Source organism: Vidua macroura, chromosome 6 (assembly GCF_024509145.1).
Source record: "Vidua macroura isolate BioBank_ID:100142 chromosome 6, ASM2450914v1, whole genome shotgun sequence".
Taxonomy (NCBI): domain Eukaryota; kingdom Metazoa; phylum Chordata; class Aves; order Passeriformes; family Viduidae; genus Vidua; species Vidua macroura.
The window spans coordinates 61,443,604-61,465,897 of record NC_071576.1 but is presented as its reverse complement, the minus strand read 5'-3'; the positions used below and the strand labels follow the sequence as shown (position 1 = coordinate 61,465,897).

General features: G+C 47.3%; 1 long non-coding RNA gene across 1 annotated transcript; it reads right to left on the bottom strand.

The window, feature by feature from the left end:
• Window positions 1-21,813, bottom strand: LOC128809144 (uncharacterized). The gene is made up of 5 exons (XR_008437632.1): window positions 21,301-21,813; window positions 19,565-19,835; window positions 11,099-11,228; window positions 4,103-4,238; window positions 1-173 (listed from the first exon to the last, which is right to left on the bottom strand). It is a non-coding gene; the product is annotated as an uncharacterized LOC128809144 (long non-coding RNA).
• Between the last annotated feature and the right edge of the window lie 481 nt (window positions 21,814-22,294).

Below are 22,294 nucleotides of genomic sequence, written 5' to 3'. Positions count from 1 at the left end.
CACTCTCATTTCATTTCAAAATGGGCAAACGGTAATGCTCCTCTATTCGTAATTTTAGCCCCGTGTTTTGCTATCACCTCCCACTTCCTGGAAGTGGCCCTGATGACAAAATCCTGTAATCCGAAAGGAGAGTAATTTCACGTTTAAAAATTCCATGTGTTATCCAGAAAAACCTGTGTAAAAAAGGTAAATGGTGAATGTAAGATCACAGAAACTCCCGAAAAGCTCCTACTGCTTATTTATATAGAACTTTTCGAAGGTGTTTGCATATCAGCAAAAAACCCCTTCTGCCCCGAATTGCAATAGTGCTTTTAGACCAGATGGGATATAGATGAACTTAAATATATTAATATATATTAATTTCACATATTTATATCTATATTTATATTCTACATATATAAAATACATCTTTAAATGAACCCAAATCCAGAATATATTTATATGCTATATAGACAGTGCAAAAATAGAATCTAGATTTTTTTTTATAATAATTTTTGTGTGATTTAATTGCTCTGCCCATGGCCCCATGTGTCTCCATTCAGAAAGGATGCAACATGTTACCAAACAAATGTTTCTTTGTGAAATATGTGAAAGACTACAGATGTTTCCCTGATCTGCTGGGTAAATCTCAGAGCCCTTTTGGTGACGTGGTCTGCACTTGTTTACACAGCAAGTAAGCAAGTGAGGCGTGCTTTAGTCTGAGCTGCAAGGCTTGCCAGCTATAAAGCTAAAGCCATACATACAGCCCTGGCTTTCACAGGTCTGATCCAAGGCTGGGTGATGGGATGGACAAATTCCCAGGTCCACGTGATGTGGTCACTGGGCTGAAACCACAGCTCATCCAGTGCACGGTGATGTTTATGTCAATAACTGAACAGCGCAGCTTTCCTCTCTGTTCTTCTTTTGCCATCTACACTAAGCACATTTTTCTCCCTGTTATGGCCTAAAATATTTCTTGAAAAATGAGAGTTCTTACAGCTATTTAGTGCGGAGAATGCGCAGTTTTCTGAATTAATTTCGTGTTTCTGGGTTTCTGCCTGGTGCACTGGGTAGGGGCTGGAAGCAGAGAGCAGCTGAAGTGTGTGAGGATTCTGTGTCTTTAACAGTGCCTCTCGCAGCGTGGTCGCTATCCACGTGAGAATCCTGTCTCATGCAGCAGTGATGGAGCATAAACTCGCAGTTCCAGAGGTGTGGAGTAGATGCAATAATGTTTTTGGAGCTTATTCCTTGGAGTTTCTCTGAGCTGATGTTGTCTGTGGAGGGTCATGAGCTGGGAATGTCTGTGTGATTCTCAGCAGGCAAGCCCAGCCCTGCAGGTCAGTCTCAGGGACCAGAAAATCCTCCTGTAGGGCTGACACATGAAGCCATGTTTTTAAAACGTGTCTACATGGAATATTGTGGTTTTTCTCCAGTTTTAGAGGCAGGTTGTCTCGATTACATATTGCCCTAGCAAACAAAGGGTGAAAAAATACTCACTCCAAGCAGAACAGAAGCAAACTTAACGCTTACAAAAAGCACTGACAATTACTTTCCTGGGCATGGCAGTGCCACGTTTTTCAGGTGTAATATTTTGTAGTTCAGTCCCTGTTAGATGTTTATGTGAGTCACATTGTGCTCAGGGCACAACTTGCTCAGTGGTAGCAAATTCATTTGTGGTGGGTCAGATTCCACAGGCTTTACTTGGAGGCCAGAAAACTGCCCATTCTGCACCTCCACCAGCAGGTTATTTCCAGCTGGGTTTGGGAACAGATGAAAATTTGGGCAAAGGAAGAATATATACTGATACATTCTTCTTACAATAAGTGGGGCAAGCTTGAAGCTGCTGTGTCGTTTGGGATGACAGAAATAGCCCCTGATGACAATATTCAGGGTTTTTCTGGGAATTCCCAGGAACTCCAGGTCATATCTATTACATGGTTTTCCATGTAATACCCAAATACCTCCCTGGTCTCTGTGTGTGCATTAAATCTTATGGACTAGCTGAAATCTGAACATTTCTTCATACTCCTATTTTTTTTTTTTTTTGTTTCCTGATTAGTTAAAAACTGAGAAGTTGGAGTTATTATTAGGGATTTCTCCCTATTTCCTTTAGCAAATAGCTCAGTTGTTCTGATCCAGTGAGTTGCAAACCTTTGCTGGTAAACATCTGCAGTGCACTGAGGTGGATTTGCACAAAACACCGTGTGGGTGTGTACATTTGAAGGACCCTGAGTGTGTGCATTCACACACCTACAGACATGGCCCCTCAGATTCCTGTGTCTCTCAGAAACAGAATCTCTTTCTGTTACAAGGGCAAATTTCTCTCTTTATAACCTGCTTTGGGGCAAGCATGTCAAAGGGATGAGGCACACATGTAAATTCCAGATAAAGATCCATCAGGACAGGAATTTTTCTGGATGTCCATTCTTACAAACAAGATTTACTGATTGGCACTGAGAGCCAAATGCTTCCTCCACATCCCCAGGTCACCAAACCCCACCAGGAATGGCAGCTAAGCTTGTGCAATACAAGTGGATTCCAAAGCAAGGAAAATTTGGAGCAAAGCAGGAAAGCTGACAAATATTGAAACAGTTTGCCTTTTCTTGTCTTAGGAAAAAGAAAAAAAAAAAAAACAATGAAAACGTTGGTGTGTCTGCAATTGTCTGGCTGCTAATTAGTGGTGTGCACCACAGTTGGGTTTGGAAGGACCCACACATGGAGCTGAGCCTGCCCAGCTGGGCAGCAGCAAAGCTCCCTTTGCTTGCATTGACTCTTACACGGTTTCCCCAATAAAATCACAAATCCAAAAGCAAACCCTGCCACTCAGGGATGATGTATAGATTTGTCACAGTCCTTGGAGGACTGGCAATCCTAAAATCAATGGCTGGATTACGCTGATCCTTATCTGTAGACGTCTCATCTGCAATAGATAAAGTATTGATAGGTTGCTTCATTTACTGAAGCATTTTGGATCTCCATGTGGGAAGGCACAGTGGAGCAGTAATTGCATTTTCTGGTGTGGGAAACGCTTCTTAAGGAAGCCAAAGCCAAGGCATTTGATGGGCTGTGAATTGCTGCTGCCTCCTGGCACACGTCTGAGCATACATTTGATTAGGATATTGCTGTGCTGCACATTTTTGCAATAGCCACAGTACATTGCTGATTCAAGCACTGGCGTGCAGAGACGTGTACATATATGTGAGACTCTGTGTGTGTGGAGACACGGAGATGGTCTTCCCTGGAGATGTGCATTTCTAGTATTTGGTGCTGCTTTTTCACCACCCAGATCTCCAGCTAATAGTAAATAGTGTGATGTGAGAAATCCCTGAACAGTCAGATTAGTGGGACTACTGGGACATTAAAAGATCCGAACTCTAATAGTTTATGTTACCTTTTATGAGCTGTAGGACTTTACCAGTAATAGTGGGAGGTCAGGAGTAAAGGGGTTGTGGCCTGGGTATAAATTTCTTGTAGGTCAGATATTGTTAATTACAGAGTTAGAGGATGCAGAGCAGTGGGCAAGTGCTACACACGTCAGACCTACTGATTTATTTGATTAATTGATTTATTAATACAAGATTAATGCTGACCATGATGGCAGGAGTGTGCCAAAGCCAGATTTACACCTAGATGTAAAAATCAGAGACTAAAGATGTGCAGGAGAATGCTCAGTGTCCCCGAGGCCGATGGAGTTTACCCACTGCCCTTCCCTTTTCCTGTCTGCTGCTTTTCTGCAGATGTCACTTATTTTACCCACAGTCTGCAGGTAACAGGGAAGAGCTACGACTCAGATACTGCAGATTCTGCACTTGCATGTCCAGGTTTTACAGACAATAGGGTGTTTTTCTAAGGGTTTTTTTTTTCATGAAGTCCCTGTATCCCGCGTGATTTGTCTATGAGTCACATTCTGAATCCCCCTATTCAAACAAAAATCTCCCTTTTACTCTCTGATTTTGACTGACAGCCATAACATCCTCAGATGGTTGTTTCAGAATCTGCTGCACTGTTTGTGCACACGCACACAGCTTGCATCCATAAATAAGTGTGTTAAATTCATGAGGGTGCAATGGAAGACCAGATGTATCAGTAGGTGTTGAAATTCTTAGATAATAAAGGAACTTACAGCAGCTTTATCAATTCATTTTCCTGGTCTTCAGCCATGCTCTTAGGGATGTTTATTGCACAGAGCCATGTTCTTTGCATATTTGGAGGAGTAAATTAAGCATCTGTGTTGCATGCACATCTCTTGGAGCCTACGCCTGAAGCGAGATAAAAAAAAGGAGCTAAAGTTAAGGGAATATTGCATTCTCCTTAAAAATACCCAAAGAAAGAAGCTGATACAAACAGTGTGCTTCATAGTGAATAGACAGAACCAAATGCACTACTTTTAAATGCCACTCTGGCCGTTTCATTTTGAGTCAAAGCAAAGCAGTGGAAAAAGCCATGGTAAAGGGAGGAACCATCAGTGAGGAAGAATAGACGTTAAGAGAGAGTAAAGTGTAATGAGAAGAAACCCAATATTGACAGATCATGTAGAGCAGAAGGAGATGGGGTAGAAAAACGCAGTCAAACACAGACAGAAATATGCTGTCTAGCAGGAGGGAGCAGCCACAGAAGCCAGCTCCAGTTTGTGTGACTTGCCCTTCCCTACACGGCAAGGAAAGCTCCCTGGAACGTAGGAAACTTTCCAGAGCCCCAAATCACACAAAAGACACAAAGGGAACAAAAACAGAGCCATGTTCAGCCCTCCAGCCTGGCACTTCCTCAGGGCTCCCACAAATCCAGCCTGGCTCATTCTGGGCATGAAGTGCCTGAGGTTGTGGCACCAAACCCCCAGTTTTCAAGGATGGCCCAGCCAGGCTTTTGGGCCATTTCTCTTGTAATTTATCCCTGGTGCAGACAATGTTTGCTGGAGTGTGGCCATGGTCCTTGAGGGAGCCTTCTACAAACCCCTCTCCTAGAAATATTCCTCATCTGCTTCTGCAAGGGATTTCCTGGGGTTCTGCATTTCCCCAAATCTTTACAGGCTCAGGGGTCTGGGCTTACTTTTAAAGCAACATCCAGGAGTGGAACTGATTTTTGGTTAAGGAAAAAAACTAATGAATATACGGTTATGGTAACAACAGAGCAGCACACCCTTGCATTAGAGAGCTCAGAAATAAATTGGACATGCTTAGGCTTGATGTGCTGCTTTGCAAATGGCTTTGGTCTTGTGTTGCACAAAATAATTTTATTTTACTAATAAGAGATACTCCAAAGTCATAAAGATTCGCTGAGTATCCAGCACTTGCTTAATATTAGTGATTGGTGTTGATTGTGTGCACTCTGTATTTTACCACTATTCAGCCACCTATAAATCAATCACCTGAGGAAATTCGTTGAAAAAACTGCAGAGGTGCATTTCTGAGCACAAATCCCTCTCACGCAGTAGAACACTGGAGTTTTACTAAGTGGATTTTACCTCCAGGAATAAAACACTGCACGCACTCATTTTGCACACTTTTAATTATGTTTTATTGCCCAGCAAGGCATATCCACAGACATCCTCAGGTATATTGAGAGCTGGTGTGGTGGCAGAGCACCTGTGTCTGGGGGGTCACTGGAAACTGGACGTGCAAGCAGAAGCTGGGTGATAACAGCAGATTATTTAGGCTGCTTCAGTACTGCTCAGACATAGCAAAAAAAAACCCTCTTCCAGCATGTGCAAAAATGGTAAAAACACAGAAAAATATTACTCTGGCATCAGCTGCTTCCCAGCCATTAACAGTCATCCTGAAAGGATCTTCGGTGGTGGGTTCAAAATATGGATTTAAAGCTAGAAAAATGCAGTGTTAAATAGCACAGCTGTACTCTCCTGAGCACAAACCAAGGCATCAAACACAGGAAAACACAACATTGCACTCCAAACATTTTTTTTCTTTCAATCAAAGCAAGAAGGTGTTTGTAAATATTCAGTGTCCAGGACCTGCTTGAAATTCTCGTGCCCAATTTTCAGAGATTTTGTGCCCAGGCGTGGGAAGAGGCTCTGGATCAGGGTCTGTTTGCTCTTGCAAGCTGCTAAGTTTTTATTTATATCTATAGGAATAATTTATATCTATCTATATCTATATCTATATCTATATCTATATCTATATATAATATATTTATATTTATATTTATATTTATATTTATAATTATATGTATATATAAATATATACATATATAATACATAATATATAACATATAACATATAATATATAATATATAATATATAATATATTATATATTATATATTATATATTATATATTATATATTATATATTATATATTATATATAATGGCAATTTATATCTATATATACATTTAAAATACCATATATTATATAAAAGTGTAATGGAGAAAGAGACCAGATGCTATCTCAAAATTGCAAGTGATCTCCTATTTTCCCTTGTATCTGCAGAATATTATCAAAATATGAGCTGCACAGTGCAATAGGAGAGGGAATCAGTCCTTGAGATCTTAGAGTCACAAATTTTTTCCTCTAACAACAAGAAAATCTACCCACACCTCCAACTTTAGGAAGAGTCAATGCAAGCACAGAAATCCCCACCAGCCCCTGCCCTGAAACCAAGTTCCTAACTTTAGGATCACTTTTATCTGAGTTTCTTACACTTCAGCAAAATGCAGAGAGCTTGACAAATTCATTTTGCAAGAGAAAGTCTCCTACAACTTGTTTGCTTTTTTCTGGCTTTGAAATGGGGATGCAGCAAAGCATTAGTAAAAAAAAATAAAAAAGACATTTTTTTCACTGCAGTTAAACTAAGTTTTACAGGGACTGTCACACCATGGTACACACTGGTGGATATTAGTGTTGGTTCATAAGCAGTGCTGTTAAAAATCCTTGTGCACGTTTCATAGCAAGTTCAGCTATTTGAGCTCACAGATTTCGCCTTCTCAGGCAAGCAAAATGATTTTATTTTGCAGATAAGGTTTTTTTTTTTTTTTTTAACGCAAATTTACAACAAATTTATAACAAGAAGTTATTATTAGAAACGAATGCATTCTGGCAGGACCCTGAAATTATAAGTATGCATTGAAGTGGATTGCTCAGCTTAATCTCCAGGATCTTTGACTTCACTAAGTAGGTCAGACCAGCAGTGAATGCAGATGCCATAAGACATGGTTAAAAATCTCAGCAAAAATACAGGAAATGAGCAATCCCATAACTCGGCAACTCAAAGGATATTTAAAAACCCTCAAACCCGTTCCCAGGTGAGAAATGATATTTCCATTAGCTCTATGTGCAATTTGCTTTAAAAAAGCACCGACTCAGAGACAGCTGCTGGTGGCAGAGGCCGTGGAAGGAGCAGGGAGATGACACATGGGTTCAGCAGGACTCTGTCCCTGTTTTGCACAGGGGGCTGTCTGCACACAGGGCCCTTGCAATGCCATCCCATGCCGGAGTCTCCCCCAGACTGGGGTGACCCCGGGAGGTGGTAAAGTCTCTCCTCCAACCCGTGCCTTCAAAGAAAGGCTCAGCAGTCTTCAGTCGTGTGGTCTCAAGGCAGTTTATTGCAATAATCTCAAGGCACACAGACTCCCTGGCATTGTCCCTGACTCCTTCTCCCTCTGCGTCTCTCTCTCTCCCTTCGTCTTCATCTCTCCCTCCCAAGGGGCTGGTGCCATCTTTTATATCACACATCACCTATTAAATGTTTATAGTTTTTCCCCAATGCCTATCACCTATACTGAACAGTGGCTTTCTACTCTAAACCAATCTGTGAGTGCCAACACCACCAAGAACATGAGGAATAGGAAGGAGAAAGAAGGAGGACAGGGCACGCCCAAATCCCTCCATCTTAGAACCTCTGACCCCCATGTACAAAACTCAGACCCCTCTGTACAAGGCCTAAAACCCCCCTGTACAGCACTCAAAAATCCTTCCTTTCACTTTGTGATTACTTCTATTATAATATCTAAACTTTTGTGATTTCTTGTTCTCCCTGCAAGGTTGGTAAATGGTTCTATGGGTCAAACTCAAAACCACAGGGGTTTCTGGCTGCCTGCCAGGGTCTCAGAGGCTTCTGCCCTGGACCCGGAACATCCAAGAGTGTCTGAGGGACACCTTGGGTTCCAACAATCCCAGATCTGCTCTTGAACAGCAGGAGCCACCCCAGGCATCCCGGGAAAAGGTGCCCGGGGCCCAGGTCTGGTTCAGGATGCCAAATGCTACCAGGAGCTTCACAGAAAATGGTTTTCTGCGTCGGTGCTGCACAAAAATACCCCCCCAAAAATACCCTGTGCCTTCTGCCAGGGCTTTGGGTTGTGGTGAGCGAGGCGGGGTCTGGGGTGCAAGGTGGCTCTGGGGATGTGCCCAGCCTGGGAGGGGACAGAAGTCACAAGCCAGCCTTGGGGGACAGGGTGTGACCAGGGCTGGCAGGTGCCAGGATATAACCAGGGCTGGCATGTGCCATGGCGTGGCTGAGAGCAGCAGCTGCCCAGGGGCAGGGCTGGGGCTGGGAGGGGGAAGGAGCCATACCAGAGTCATGGAGGTGCCCCTAGGTCACCTGCCAGCCCCCAGGGGCACAGGGGTGCAGCCTGGGCACTGCCCTTTCCCTGCGAGTTCCTGGGTGCTCCGGGGCACCTCTGCAAGGTGACATCTGAGCAGGTGGCACCAGCCTTAGCTGCTTGGAGGTGTCACCAGATGGGGAACGAGAGGGTGGTGCCAGGAATTGATATGCACAAATAATTTGTAAATAAATATCTAGGCCATGGGGCTGCAGGTTCAAACCTGCAGAGGGTCTGGGCGGGGGGAAAGGGGCGCTGGCCTGGGGACATGACACTGTCACAACTGGCCGTGGTGGCTGCTGTGAAAGTGCCTTTCATAAAATTGTGGCAAGACGGTAAAAACAGCACATTTAGGGGTTCCCTGTCTCCACTTTTGGGGATTTCTTTTCCAGTCATAGACTGGAAATGCGTATCTGAAGGAAAGCCCACGGCTGACCCTGGGAGCCCAGACCCCAAACCGCAGCAGGCACCACCTGCCTCTTGACACCTGTGTGAGCCAGGGGCAGCCTGGAACAACCTGGCCCTGGGAGCATCCCGTGGCTTCACAGGGGTGTCCTCAGACTCTGAGCTTCCTGTGCTAGAGGAGGAGTGGGAATTGCTGACCTGGGATGCTGGTGTGGGATGCTGATGTGCGCTGAGGGAGTTGGGATGCGTCCTGCTCACCTGGTGCCACAAACCCGGGCTGCCCATTGCTCCCTGAGGCTGGGATGGCCAAAACCGGGACTGAGCCTGCTGTGGGTGCCACGGGCTGGGTGCTGGCAGCAGCGAGTCCTGGCTGTTCCTGGTGCTCTGGCCCGAGCCCGGGACGGTGTTGCTGTGGCGGGAGCCCAGGCTGTCACTCTGGCCCGGGATGGAGCCTGGGATGGAGCCTGGGATGGAGCCGTGGCCTGGGATGGAGCCTGCGATGGAGCCCGGGATGGAGCCCGGGTTGTCACCCTGGTCCGGGATGGACCCCAGGCTGTCACCCTGGCTCGGGATGGAGCCCGGGATGGAACCCAGGATGGAACCTTGGCTCGGGATGGAGCCCGGGCTTGTCACCCTGGCCCAGGATGGAGCCCGGGCTGTCACCTTGGCCCAGGATGGAGCCCGGGCTGTCACCCTGGCCCAGGATGGAGCCCAGGCTGTCACCTTGGCCCAGGATGGAGCCCGGGCTGTCACCCTGGCCCAGGATGGAGCCTGGGCTGTCACCCTGGCCCAGGATGGAGCCCGGGCTGTCACCCTGGCCCAGGATGGAGCCTGGGCTGTCACCCTGGCCCAGGATGGAGCCCGGGCTGTCACCCTGGCTCGCTCCCGCTGCCGCCTGCCAAGCGAGCGGCACAGGGGAGCCAGGGGATAATGCACCGCATTGTGCTCTCGCAGCACCTTTTCCCCTTCCACAATCTCACCATTGTGCGCCTTTTATCGCTGTTAAACTCCAGATGAACATCAAAGGGAGAGAAGTTCATCAAAACAGGGGCAAAACAAAAGGCTTTGGAAGCGCGGGCAGGGCGCAGCGAGCGAGGCGGAGGCGGAAAAGCTCGCGTTGGGTACAGAGAGCCCCGTGGGGCTGCTCTGAGCCCGCACTTGTTGCGGAGCTGCTGGAGCTCATCCCTGCCGTGCTCCCGGCGCATCCCGGCGGTGCCGCGGCTGGCCCGGGCCGGAGCAGCCAGCCTGGCAGAGCACATCCTTTATTCATGCGAGCGAGCGGCACTTGCTGCTCAAAATATAAATACTGAATGCTGTTTGCTAATGAAGGGCTCTCTAACGACAGCTGGGAGGCTTTGGTTTTCCCCAGGAATAAACGCTGGGAACTCAAATAACCGGGAATAGTTTTGCAACTCACGATCGTGTTAATAAGCTATAAACCGTGCAAAGTGTACCGGCCGCTGGAGAATTGCGAATTCCGGTTGCAGCTCATGCACAAGCTCTTTTTTTTTTCTTTTTTTTCTGACTAAAAAGCACAAAAAGACCTAGTGGGAGATGGGGCGAGGGAAAGGCTGGTTGTGAGATTAGCACTTTTTGCCAGGGGAAGGCAGTGTGGGTCTCCTTAGGAAGACGTTCATTAGCTAAGGTCCCGTTCCAAGAATGAGCCCGAGCTCTGCTCCAAAGCCGTGGACATCTGGGACAAAAACCAGTTGGTGATGTCAATGGCATTTTGGTCCCAGAAATAAATATTTATTATTTACTTGATTCCTTAACTTTTACCCTTAAATAAGAATTTTTTTTTTTGTTAAGGCAAGCTTACATCTTCCCATTTCCCATTCAGTAGCTGCTCCAGTCCAGTGACAGAAAACACAACAAAGGGGAGCAGACACTGAGAAATGTCTCAGCCCGCAGTGAAGGGGGTGAAAAAAGCTCACAGTCTTGGAGGAAAAAAAAAGGATGACTTTTTTTCAAGTATCTATGGAGAAATACACTGATTATGGATTTGAAGAACTAGATCACAGAAAAGAAAGAGAATGTCTCCTTGCAATCACAGAGCATACCAAATTCCAGTTGAGGTGATGCTCATTTTGTGCCAGAGAGACAGCATATGGCACAAAGCAATTTTCATTCCCAGCTCTAGATAAAAAGTTTGTTACCACGGGCTTACATGGGGATTGATTTCTTCAACCCAAAAGTGGAGGCCTGAGGATGATGGGCTGTAAGGTCTGTTTTGGTGGGTACTGGTTTCTCTACTAAAATAAAGTGAAAGGATTTGTAGGCAGAATGATACCTTTATCCTAAAAAAAACCCAGCCCTGATATTAGTAGGCAGGAAAATGGAAAACAGAAAATATAAATAAATATCAGAGAAGGGGAAAAAAGTCCTCTTAAAGTCTTGTGAGATCAAGGCCAGCCATGCCCTCCTGCCTACCTTGTTTTTAGAAGTGACCCATGCAGGGAATATACGTGCCAAAGAAATCCACGGGCTGAGGAATTAGGTGGTGTGATCCAGACAAAGGACATTTTTTTAAGCCCACATAATGCTGAACACAAAGATAATCTGCAGCTACAGCTAGGCCTGCAGGTTGCTACAAAACCCCCAAGAAAGCCTCTGCAAGAAGGGGTAAACAATTAACACAAATTCTAAATCAATGTGCTGTCACCTTAATAGCCAGCGAAGTCAGCTAAGACGGGTGTAATATGATGAGACAGTTTAATTCTTGTTATGACATTAGCTGCAGACTTTTACAACAGCTGAAAATGCTGGAGTGAGAAGAGTTTCCAATTATCACTGAGCTCCAACACACAACTCTGGATTAGGCTGAGGCATGAACAAGGGCTCCTCAACCTGGAAAACAACACGGAGCAGAGGCTGCGGAAGTTTCCGAAATCCTGTGAAGATATTCTCTCTTCTCCCTTCTTGCTGATACCTTTTCACCTCCCGAAAAGGTTTAATTCAGATAAAATAAGCCCATTTTTAAGAGCCTTGCTGGGAAACCAGCTCCTAAGCTGTGTGTGCTACAGTATTATACACCATAAATCCCCACATCCAAGGAGGTGAACCGAACCAATCTGAAACGATTCTGTTTTCCCAGCATTAAGCTTCAGAAAAAAATTAAAAGTCACCCAGGCTTGAAGGCAGATAGACAGGTAATAAGCCATGACAGCACTTCACGGGAATCCACAGGAATAGGCAAGCAGGTCTGGGTGTCAGCCATATAAAAAATATGATCATCAGAGCCAGAGCTCCGAATAATGCCGCCAAGTGTGAGCATGTCCACGGTAAAGGCAAGCGGGCTGTGAACAGGAGCCCCAGGCAGTGGCGAGTTTAGCTGAGGGCCTGCCGGCTGGGGAGGCTGCACCCCTTCCCCTGAGAAGGGCTAAGAGCCTGGAAATGCAAATCCCTGAGCTGGGAATTCCAGGCTGCAGTTCCCACAGCAGCAAGGAGCCTCTCCTTCGGGGTAACGCAGCTGCGCTCACTGGCAGGGGATTTGGTTTTCATGGCTTGGGATGGTTCTGCCCCAGTTTTATTTCATACCTTGTTTTTGAACTGGTTTTTGTGGTGTTTTTGTTTGTTTTTTGGTTTTTTTTTTTTTGTGAATCTCACAAGAGCAACACTCCTCCTGGACCTTACTTACACAGGAAAATTTGTCATAACAAACCATCCACCTCTTCCACAGCTTTAATCCAACTCATGCTTGCCATTGCAAATGTGGGAAGTAGCTGGGTGGTTTGAAACAGTGACTCTCCAATCCAAAGGTGTCCCATTCTGTATTGCTCGTGTCACATTGCTCTGCCTTTTTTAAATATTGCTTTTGGGAAAGATTGGGTCACTGTTTCCTGTTCAGATCACAATGAGAGAAATCATTTTGTCAGGCTTTTCCTTGTACAATACTTCTGGGTTTCCTCCATGCTATTTCCCATAGCTGGGAATATAGGCTTTGGAAAGGAGAAAAGTAAACTGGTAAGAGGATAACTGGGAAAAGCCCTACCCTGAGCTGGGAAAGGTCTTTGCTGAAAAATAACTTATAATTCACTAAAAGGCCTTCTCCACTCTCATGAAAGCCCCATGAGTGCTCCACATGGACTGATTACATCCCAGAAGTCCCCCCTGCTTCCAGGTTGGGTAAGACCTTTGCTTAAAAATAAGTCATCTCTCTCAAAAATGCTTTTTCCCCATTCTTTTAAAAGCCACGTGAGTGTTTGCAGGAGTCACCTTGGGTAGCCTGGATTTCAGGGAGCAGCGAGGGTCCCACAGCCTGGGGCACTGTCTGGCAGCAGGCAGGGAAAGAGAGGGAGAAAAGCTGACACTCCACTCAAAGCCCCCAAATCCTGGCAGGAGAGACCTGCCTGAAGTCACTCCTTGGTTTTTTGCCCCTGTTCAACGCTATTTGTTTGGCCATTCATTTTTAAAAAGGTTGACCTGAGAAGCTGCTGCGTCATGCAGTACCTTATTTTGCACGGTAAGGTAAGATAATTCCTCATTAAAACGGTTGGCTTCCAACCTCCTCCCCTCCCTGGTGAATGAATGAATAAATAAATACACTTCAGTGTGTCCTGGATATGCTTTCTCTGCTATTTCCAAGGCAGAGAGGGAAGCTCTGGGTCTGGCATGCATCATCCTCTCCCAGCTGCTCCAGGGGCTAAAGGGCAGCTGAGGGGGGGCTGTGGGGTGGCACTGAGGGACATCCTGGGGACACCTGTACCCCTTGCAGGTGACCTGTGTCCTCCAAAACATTCCTGACCTGCTTGGATCTGTGCTCAGCCCCTTCAGGTGCCGTTCCCCTCCTCTGGTGCCACCTGCCAAGCTCCTCGTTCAGGATGTCTGCTCCTCTCCCAGAAATTCACCTCCAGCTTTTTTTTATTTCACAATGCCAAATCCCCGGAGTGAAAAGGGGATTTCATGCCTTTATATGGAACTGCAAACCTGTATTGAGCCTCCAAAGATGTTTTTATCAAAAAATCTCGATGGCTGCCAACTTCCCTAAATCCCAAACTATCATTACACATTTGGTCTTAGACAGGGGATTTTTCTGGATCTTCCCTCCTGACCCAGTGATAAAGCCAAGTTGGTTTGAGATTGAAGATTCATTTATCTCTCCTTGGCAATTATCTCTATTACTGCCCACAATCCTTCCCAATCTTTTTAAACAACATCCTGCTATTAAAGCCACTTGGCAAGCATTTAAAGCCCTGGGATAAGTTAACCATGCACAAAATATCCCACTTGGGGAAGGATCCAGCTATAAAAATAAATGGTTTACGTTCTGAAGGCCACAGTTCAGGATGGGCATTCTTCATTTGTGAAGGGAGGTCATCATTGCTGACAATAAAATTATGTAGGACCTGATCCTCCCCCACTGAGCTCAATAGCAAAATCCCTCCTGATTTCAATGGTGTTTTCCGGGGTCAGTCGCCGGGAAAGCCGACATTCCACAAAGTTGCTGAAAATCTATAATTGGATATATTAAGAGAGCTTTCAAAGAGATGTCAGATTTGGAGGCTTAGTGTAAACTGTGCTGCAGAGGGGATCATTTCGAATAACCAAATCAATAAAGCTTTTTTTTTTTTTTTTTTTTTTCCCAGCGTTACTTTTCTGCTTGATCCCCGGTGACGGAAAAGCCGAGCTCTGGAGAGACACAGAGGAAGGGCTGGGAGCCTGGGCCACCCTCTGGTGACCTGCTGGGAGCTGTGAGGGGTGCAGTCCTGTGAGTGTTTGATCCAGTGGCTTTGCTTACACCACGGAGGTAACTCGTGCGTGTAAGTCCTGGGATACCGAGCCCTTATTTCCATGGTGCTGCCGGTCTCCTGTCACAACACATCTCCTCGGGAGATATGATTGAGAGTTTTGATGAGTTTTGCTGTGCCTTACGTGTCTATATTTAGTAAAATGCAGCTTGGTTTGTTTCTTTGGAATGAGATATGGATTTATCCCCCAAATGCATTTTTTTTTTTTTAAACTCATGAGCTGTACTTCAAAGTGTTCTTTAACGCCACTTTGGTAATGCTCACTGGTAGCTCTTTAGGAGCTGGAAATCTTCCATTTCTACTTACATGGTCCTTTTCTGGCTGATGAGCATCCTTTTCCCTTTGGTTCTCACGCAGAGAAAGGGCCACTTGGCATGTGGCAGCTGTGCCAGGCAGGGCAGGCACAGGGACTGTAGCCTCAGGAGGTGGATGCTGCTGTGCCTGAGGGGTTCTGCTGTTGTGGGACCTTGGGGAAGGGATGCTCCAGGGAGCTCTAGGTCACTTCACCCTTGCAGCAGCTTCATTTGTACACTTGTGTGGGTCATCTCCCCTCCAGTGCCCCCGTGCCATCTGCCCTGGGTGTGCAGGTGGGGACAGGGAGACACCCACAGCTCCCACAGGTGACGCTGGCATTGGGAACTGCTGCAGGTCCCCTCTGTGGTTCAACCACACTTTCCCAGTGCTCTTCTTCCCCTACCCTGTCCTCGAAGCAGTCCTCCATGGGGCCACAGTCACAGAGCTTGCTCCTCCTCCCTAGAGAGCTTGATTGTTTTCTCCCTTTCCTTTTCAGAGAAAGCTGAAATTCAGTAGAAGCTGATGAGACCACCATGGAGAAACGCTGGTTCACCACACTGGCTAGCACCAGCTTGGTCTGGCTCCAGCTCCGGGATGTGCAGCCTACAGACACAGTAATGAAAAGAAATATTCTAAAAAGGATGAGTCAGCTGGAGGCCAGTGGGGAGAGCGTGCAGGATCTGACTGGAATTTAAAAAGTTGTGAGGCTCCACGTTGTTTTGAGCCCTGCCAGCGGAGAAACTCGAACACGGGAAACGCTTTGTCATCTGGCATAATTATGTCACTTTGCTGGCTAGCTGCTAAACTCTCTTCAAAATGCTTTTAGACAATAGTAACTTCATGAAATGCAAAAACTTCCTGCTGACACTGATAAGGGCCTGCTTTACATGTTATTGAAAACCCTCTTCCCCAGAACCCCACCAGACTGTTGAACGGCCATGAAATGTTTTTTTAGTATGTATTAGATGACTTAGCCATTAAAACAGTTGAGGTATCTTCACACCTTCACTGCTGTGCTGTAAGCTGGATGTGAGCTGTGAGTACACCCATGCTGCTAGTGCATGGTTTCAGCTTTTCTATTTTTCACATTCTGTGCTGCTCCAGTGTGCACTTCTGAGCTTCACATGAGGGGATGGGGAGCTCTCTGCACAGAGACAAAACAATTCCTGCTCCAGCTGGGCACCAAGGACAAATGATCCAAAGCTCAGGCCCAGGAGCACAAACAGCGTGGGCTGGAGAGAGAAAAACAAGCAGGATGGGAGTGCCTGGGCTAAAGCTGGAATGGAACAATGAACTGCAAGGTGCAAATGGAGCAGAGCTGATCAAAGTGAGAGACCCCATGACTGGTGGTCTATTTTTTGTGACCATTGTGGTTCATCCGGGGTGCAGCCCTGGCTGGGTTCTTGTGCTGCTCAAAGTGGATCCATTGAGGCCTTTTAATGAATCCCTGCTTTATTCTTTAGCTCTGTCTACTCTCTGTTCTAGGTCAGCCTTCACAAGGCATCACAACCTGGATTTCCCTGCTTGATTTTCTGTGTGTTTGCACTGACTGGGACACCAGCAGTTTTGTGTGAAGCTCCTTCACTCACTCCTCCAGCCAGGTACCAGCACATCCTTCCTGGCTACCCAGCATTTGTATAATTTGTGAGGCACATACCTTTCAAAGATTTGAAGCTTTGGCCATAAGGTTCTTTGAATAAATGACGTCAGAATTACTCCTAATTGTTGTGTGGAAATGCACCCCATTCCTCCCCTCCAAAGAGTGATGCACCCAGTCCTACTTCCCAGCCTGATGGGGAGAGTCTGAGCTCCTTTCTGGAGCACCTCCCAGCTCCAGGGGGGTTGGGAAGGAAATGCTGCTGACAGGCTCTCACTGGCCATCCTTTACACCTGCACTATGCCTGCCTTTCCTGCATTCCTTCACCTTTCCTTCCACTGAACCTGGTCATTCCCAGGGATGCCGACACAATCTGTGGAACTGGCCATGGAAAGGAAGGGTGAGGCACAGCTGATTGCTGCCTCCTCTGGAAGGAGCAGATCCCTCTCCCACGTGTGGATAAATGAGCCAGCACTTCAAGCAGACAACCAGAGCAGGTCACTTCCCTGAGTTATATCCCATAATCTTTAGTGGGAAGCAGAGAAGCATCAGCAATGCTTTATCGCTGTCACGGACATGGTGTGAGAGGTTATTCCCCAGCTGCCTGGGATGGTTAGCAAAGGGCTTGAGGTGAGCTCAGAGCCATCAGCAGCCTTCAGCGAGGGCTTGTTGAGGGCCTTTACACTGGGAAAAGAGTCACTGGTGAGTTTTAGACGAGGCAATCAACCCAGTTTTCACCCCAGGAAAGTGCTGGAACAAATAATCAAACAAGGCCCAGGGGGGAGCTACCAATAGGGATTTGTCAAGAACAAAATATGTTCAATCACTCCAGTTATTTGCTATGGCAGGGGAAGTCCTGGCATGTGGAGAGAAGCCATGGAGGTACCCCTGCCTCCAGTTTTCTCTCACTTCAGGAAGGTAGTCCTTCTCAGGAAGCTTCCTTAAACAGGGCTGGGCAATGTGGGTTGGAGGGAGAGATCCTGCAGCCCCCATTGACAAGGGGACAGCAGCAGTGCCTTCAGTGCCAGTTTGAGCTAGCTATGGGTTGGGCTGGTGGGTCAGCCTTGCAACCAGCCACTGCTAAGTTGTCACTCCTGTCCTGGAACTGGTGCTACCCAATTCCAGCCTCAGATGACCCAAAGCAAAGAGGGGAGGTGGGTTGGCATCCAGGATGACCATTTTGGGCTGGAAGGAGCAAGGTGCAATGCAGGAGGGACAAGTGTGGTGAAACCAGGGATGGGGTGAAGCACAGCCAGGTGGGTGCCACGCTCCCATTGGGATGTTTTGCTTTAGGAGCAGCAGAGAGCCTTGAAGAGCCTTCAGAGTTGAGTGCTGAAAATTATGAAAGGCTTGGAAAACAGGATTTACGTGGAACAGATCAATCACCTGGAGCTGCTGAGCTTAAAGAGGAGAAGGTGCTGAGGAGGACGAGATTATAACAACGTTCAAGTTCATTAGAGAGAGTGACAAAGGGGGAGACTTGCTGTCTGTGTTCCTCCTGGGTAGGACTGCAGCAAAGGGGCTCAGTGCGTGGCAAAGGGACTCGGTTCAAGCCCGAGGTGTGTCTTCCCTGACAGCAAAGCCAGTGAGAAGCCAGGACAGGCCGCAGGGATGGGCCACGGGAGTCTCAGGGACCCAGGGGATCTTCTCTTGGTGCAGAGGGACGGTCCCGTTTTTATAACGCCACAAAACCACCGTATGGATTTCATTAGGATACCTCCTGGAATTCAAATTCCTCTCTGGGCTTGTTCCTCTGCCGCAGCTCACCTGTGTGATGCTGTGCTCCGGCGCCAAGTGGGTGTGAAACACTGCTGCTGGGGGATGGATGTGTGGCTGTCGCACACCTGCGCTCCAAAGTGCAAATAACTCCCCGGGCTGCGAGCCGGGGGGCCGGGCACTCTGATTGATGAATTTTCACAGCAGGTGAGAGCAGCAGGAGACACACACATCACAGATTTCACGTACAGATAGCGGCACTCAGGAAGACGAATGGAGTGAATAGCTCAGGACGTGGCTGCTGGGTCAGCCTCCAGCATCACCCAGTGGCAGCCAAATCCCTGCCCTCAGCCTTGGCATGAGGCACCTGCTGAGATGCGGGGGGGGTGACACAGCTCCTGCGGCCAGCTCCCAATTTTCCTCATTACCTGCTCTGAGATTCCCTCAAAGATAAGAGGCTCTTGTGCAAAGCCGCTAATTTAGTCCCAGCAAACAAGAAAATAAGTCTGGATGTGAAAGGCTGGTGGGATTTTGACAAGATGCATGTAGAGGTTGGGCGACTAGTCTTAATTAGGCCATCTTTGTTTACATTTGATGTTTATCAGCTAATTGGCATGGCAAGGTGTGAGTCACACAGCTTCCCTCTGGCATGAAATCAGTTCGCAGGAGAAAAACTGGGAGAACAAATGATCCCAATTATAAGAAAACCCACTGTGCTAATTACCATCCCACGGAGTACGGAGCCTCCCACCCGCGTCCTTCCCCGGCGTCCCCCAGGCAGGGGCCAGCCCCGGCACACTCCTCCCAGCCCAGTTCCCAGCCCCGGGACCCTCCTCTGGCACTGCAGGAGCAAAGGTGATGCTTCACCGGCTGCTCATTTCATGCCCCACAGCATTTCCCCGGGACTGAGCCTGCTGCCTCCACTGCTGCCCTTTTTGTTTCCTCCTCCATATTTTTTTTTTTTTTTTTGTTCGGATTGGTGGACATCACTTGGCAGCTCGTGGGGAACGTCTCATGCTCCCAACATCATGATACCCACCAAGTCAAAGCCTGGATGTTTGCTCCAGTGGAGCTGGACTGGAGCCTCACTGCTTGGGCTAATTAAAACCAGCAGTCAGACCTTGCCTTGACTCTATCCTCCCTCCCTTCCCCCCTTTAAAAATATTTTTACACCATCTCTGGGTTGGCTAGTTTCCTGCTCTACCCTCTTTCCACTGCCACGGCACTTCAGTGCACGCGCTCAGACGTATTTTAGGTGTGTATTTACAAATGTACTTACTGTGAATCTCCACCTTTGTCACCTCTCTCCATCCTTCAGGGAGATGTGCTGCCCCCATTCCCTTTCAGGCCTTTCCCCTTTACACTGAGGGTCCAGTGTGCAGGAATGTTTCTTGGCTGCCCTTGAGGTGAGTGATGATCCTGGAGGCTTGGAAAAGCCACAAAGCTCAGTGCTCTCTGTTGCCCTGTGTCTCTCTTGTCTTCCCTTCTTAGTAGGGGTAACAGATGGCTGAGGCTTTCACCAACAGTCCCGAACACATTGTCACTCCCAACTGAAAGTGAAATATTCAGTGGCATTTAAATTAAATAGACTCTAATGCTTCAGTAATATTAATTACGGTTTCATTCATCCCTGGCCTAATAAATCAACACATAAAGATAGGATGATCCTGTGGCTGGCAGCGAAGCAGGGCTATTCTGCCCTTTGTAAGGTTATGCACACAAAGCCCCCATTCTTACAGGGACATGATGGCCCCCTCAAACATCTGTGCTCAGCACCACTTGAGGAGAAGCCAAAGTGGTAACATTTAAACTTTTCTTGTCCAATTTGTCCACGCAACAGGGCTCGATTCAACAAGAACTTGCAAGTTAAAATTATAAAACCCATGTTAAGTGGGCGAAAACTTTTCAACGTTTCGGCCAGGGGGTCCAGATTTATTCTGGCAGCTCCAAGAAGCCAAGGGCAGGGCATCCATTCTCACTGCTGAATTTGTTAGCCCAGCTTCAACCTTTAAAAGAGGGGGTTGGGGGTGGAGAAGGCTGGAAGGGTTTGAAAACCTCATGGTGCTAAGCTAAATTTCAAGATTTGAGGAGGCCCAGGGCTACAATTTTTCACACAAAATTTTTTTTTGGTGTGTGAATATCACAAGGGAAATAGGCTCTGTACTTCACCAACAACAGGTTTTCCCCCCTCGCTGCTATACATATGTAAAAGGAGGCTAATAAAACGGTTGAAGAAAAGATCACTGCTAGTAAATCTTCTGGAGACAAAACCCTCCACTTGTGATGCTTCAAAGCTGCCCAGAGCTACCAGTTTACCCCAAAAGTCCCAGCTCGGGGCTGCTGATTGGAAAATAAAAAGCCCTGCGCATAAAAACTTCACTCCAATTGTTATGCAGTGAATGTGACGTTTACATACAGCAGCTTTACTTGACCAAATGACTCCCAAGTATACAAACGAAGAGCTTGTCACCTATAGCTCGGCTCCTTTGGAAAGGTCCAGCTAGAGTAGGTTCACAATGAAAACAAGTAGATTATAATGACAAAGCGACGCCGTGTAAGTGCGTCACAGAAAACTGAGGCAGCTGAAAAAAAAAAAAAAAAAAAAAAAAAAAGAAAATGGAACGGGAATTAAAAAAAAAAAAAAGCCACAGAGGGAAGGTATAAGCGAGCAGCAGCCCTTGAGGCAGGCAGCGCAGAGGAGCAGGCTCCTGGGCAGCCTCTCTGCGGTGCTGTCCGTGCTGCGGGAGCGGCACAGGGGCTCCAGCCGGGACTGATGCCGAGGCTCCAGCCGGGACTGATGCCGAGGTTCCAGCCGGGAGAGCAGCGGTGGGGAGCCCGCTGCTGCAGGTAGCACACTCCTCCTCCCAGCCAGCGCCCTCGGGGATGCGCTACCGGCATCAGGCTGCGCCCAAGAGCCGACCTGTACTTAAGTGCTTAACAAAGGGATTTTCGGAGCCAATTCCTTAAGAAGAAAACTATTTAAACTACCCTGGGACTAAATGCTGAGGAGCTTACCCTAAATTCTCGCAGGTGGAGGTTTCCACTAATCCTGCTGGACTGCATCACGCCTCTTGTGGTTCGTGCTGAGCCAATAACACCGGGGCTGTGTGGTGCAGGTATTTCTGTCCAGGTGTTTGACCGATGGGATCTGCCACTGTCGGCCTGGGCTTATCCCACTTAAACCCCATTAGCTGCTTGGATAAGCCCTGCCTGTCGTTAATGCCTATCAGTTTGAGAGCTTTTAGCGCGCTTTCTCTGGGTGTCCCGAAAATGACAGCATTTTATGAAGGCGCTTTCTGGCAGCACCACTTCTCTGCAGCCAATGTCCAGCTGCTGGGGGATCTGCATGGTCAGGCTCATCTAATTTTGGAGCTGTGCTTCAGGCTGCTGGGCAGCTGGCACCAGGCTGCCCGTAGATTGGGGTGTGCCTGCAGGACTCCTGCAGCCCTGGTTGCAATTTTGGCACATCAGTGGTTTCCACCTGGAAGTTCAGAACGTTGGTGTGTTTGCTTCAGGGAGGTCTTCTCCCTGTTCTTTAACAAGGCAAAAGAAAAAAATAAGAACAAAAAACAACCAAAAAGAACAAAAAAAACCCCCAAAAAACCTAAACAAAAAAACAACCAACAAAAAAACCAAACCAAAACAAAACAAAAAAACCCCCCAAAACAACAAAAAAAAACAACCCAAAAACCCCAAAAAACAACACAAAAAAAAGTGCTCTTTATTTGTGTTACCCAGAGCAGGATGGGAAGAACATAAGAGAGGGGTTGACACCCAGCAGCCTCCTGTGGGTGGCCCTCAGCAGAAGTTACCTGTGAAATGGTGCAGGGCAGGAGGGCCTGAGGGTGGGGATGGGACGTGCCAACCTTTCCATGTTCACCTTCCCAAAGCAGAGCCCGGCCTGGCTGCACAAGCAGGGATGAGCTCCCTGCAGTGAACATCCTCCCAACACAAGAGCAGACACAGAGCCTCTGGAAGGACTTTTTGAAACAGCAAGGATAGGAAAGAG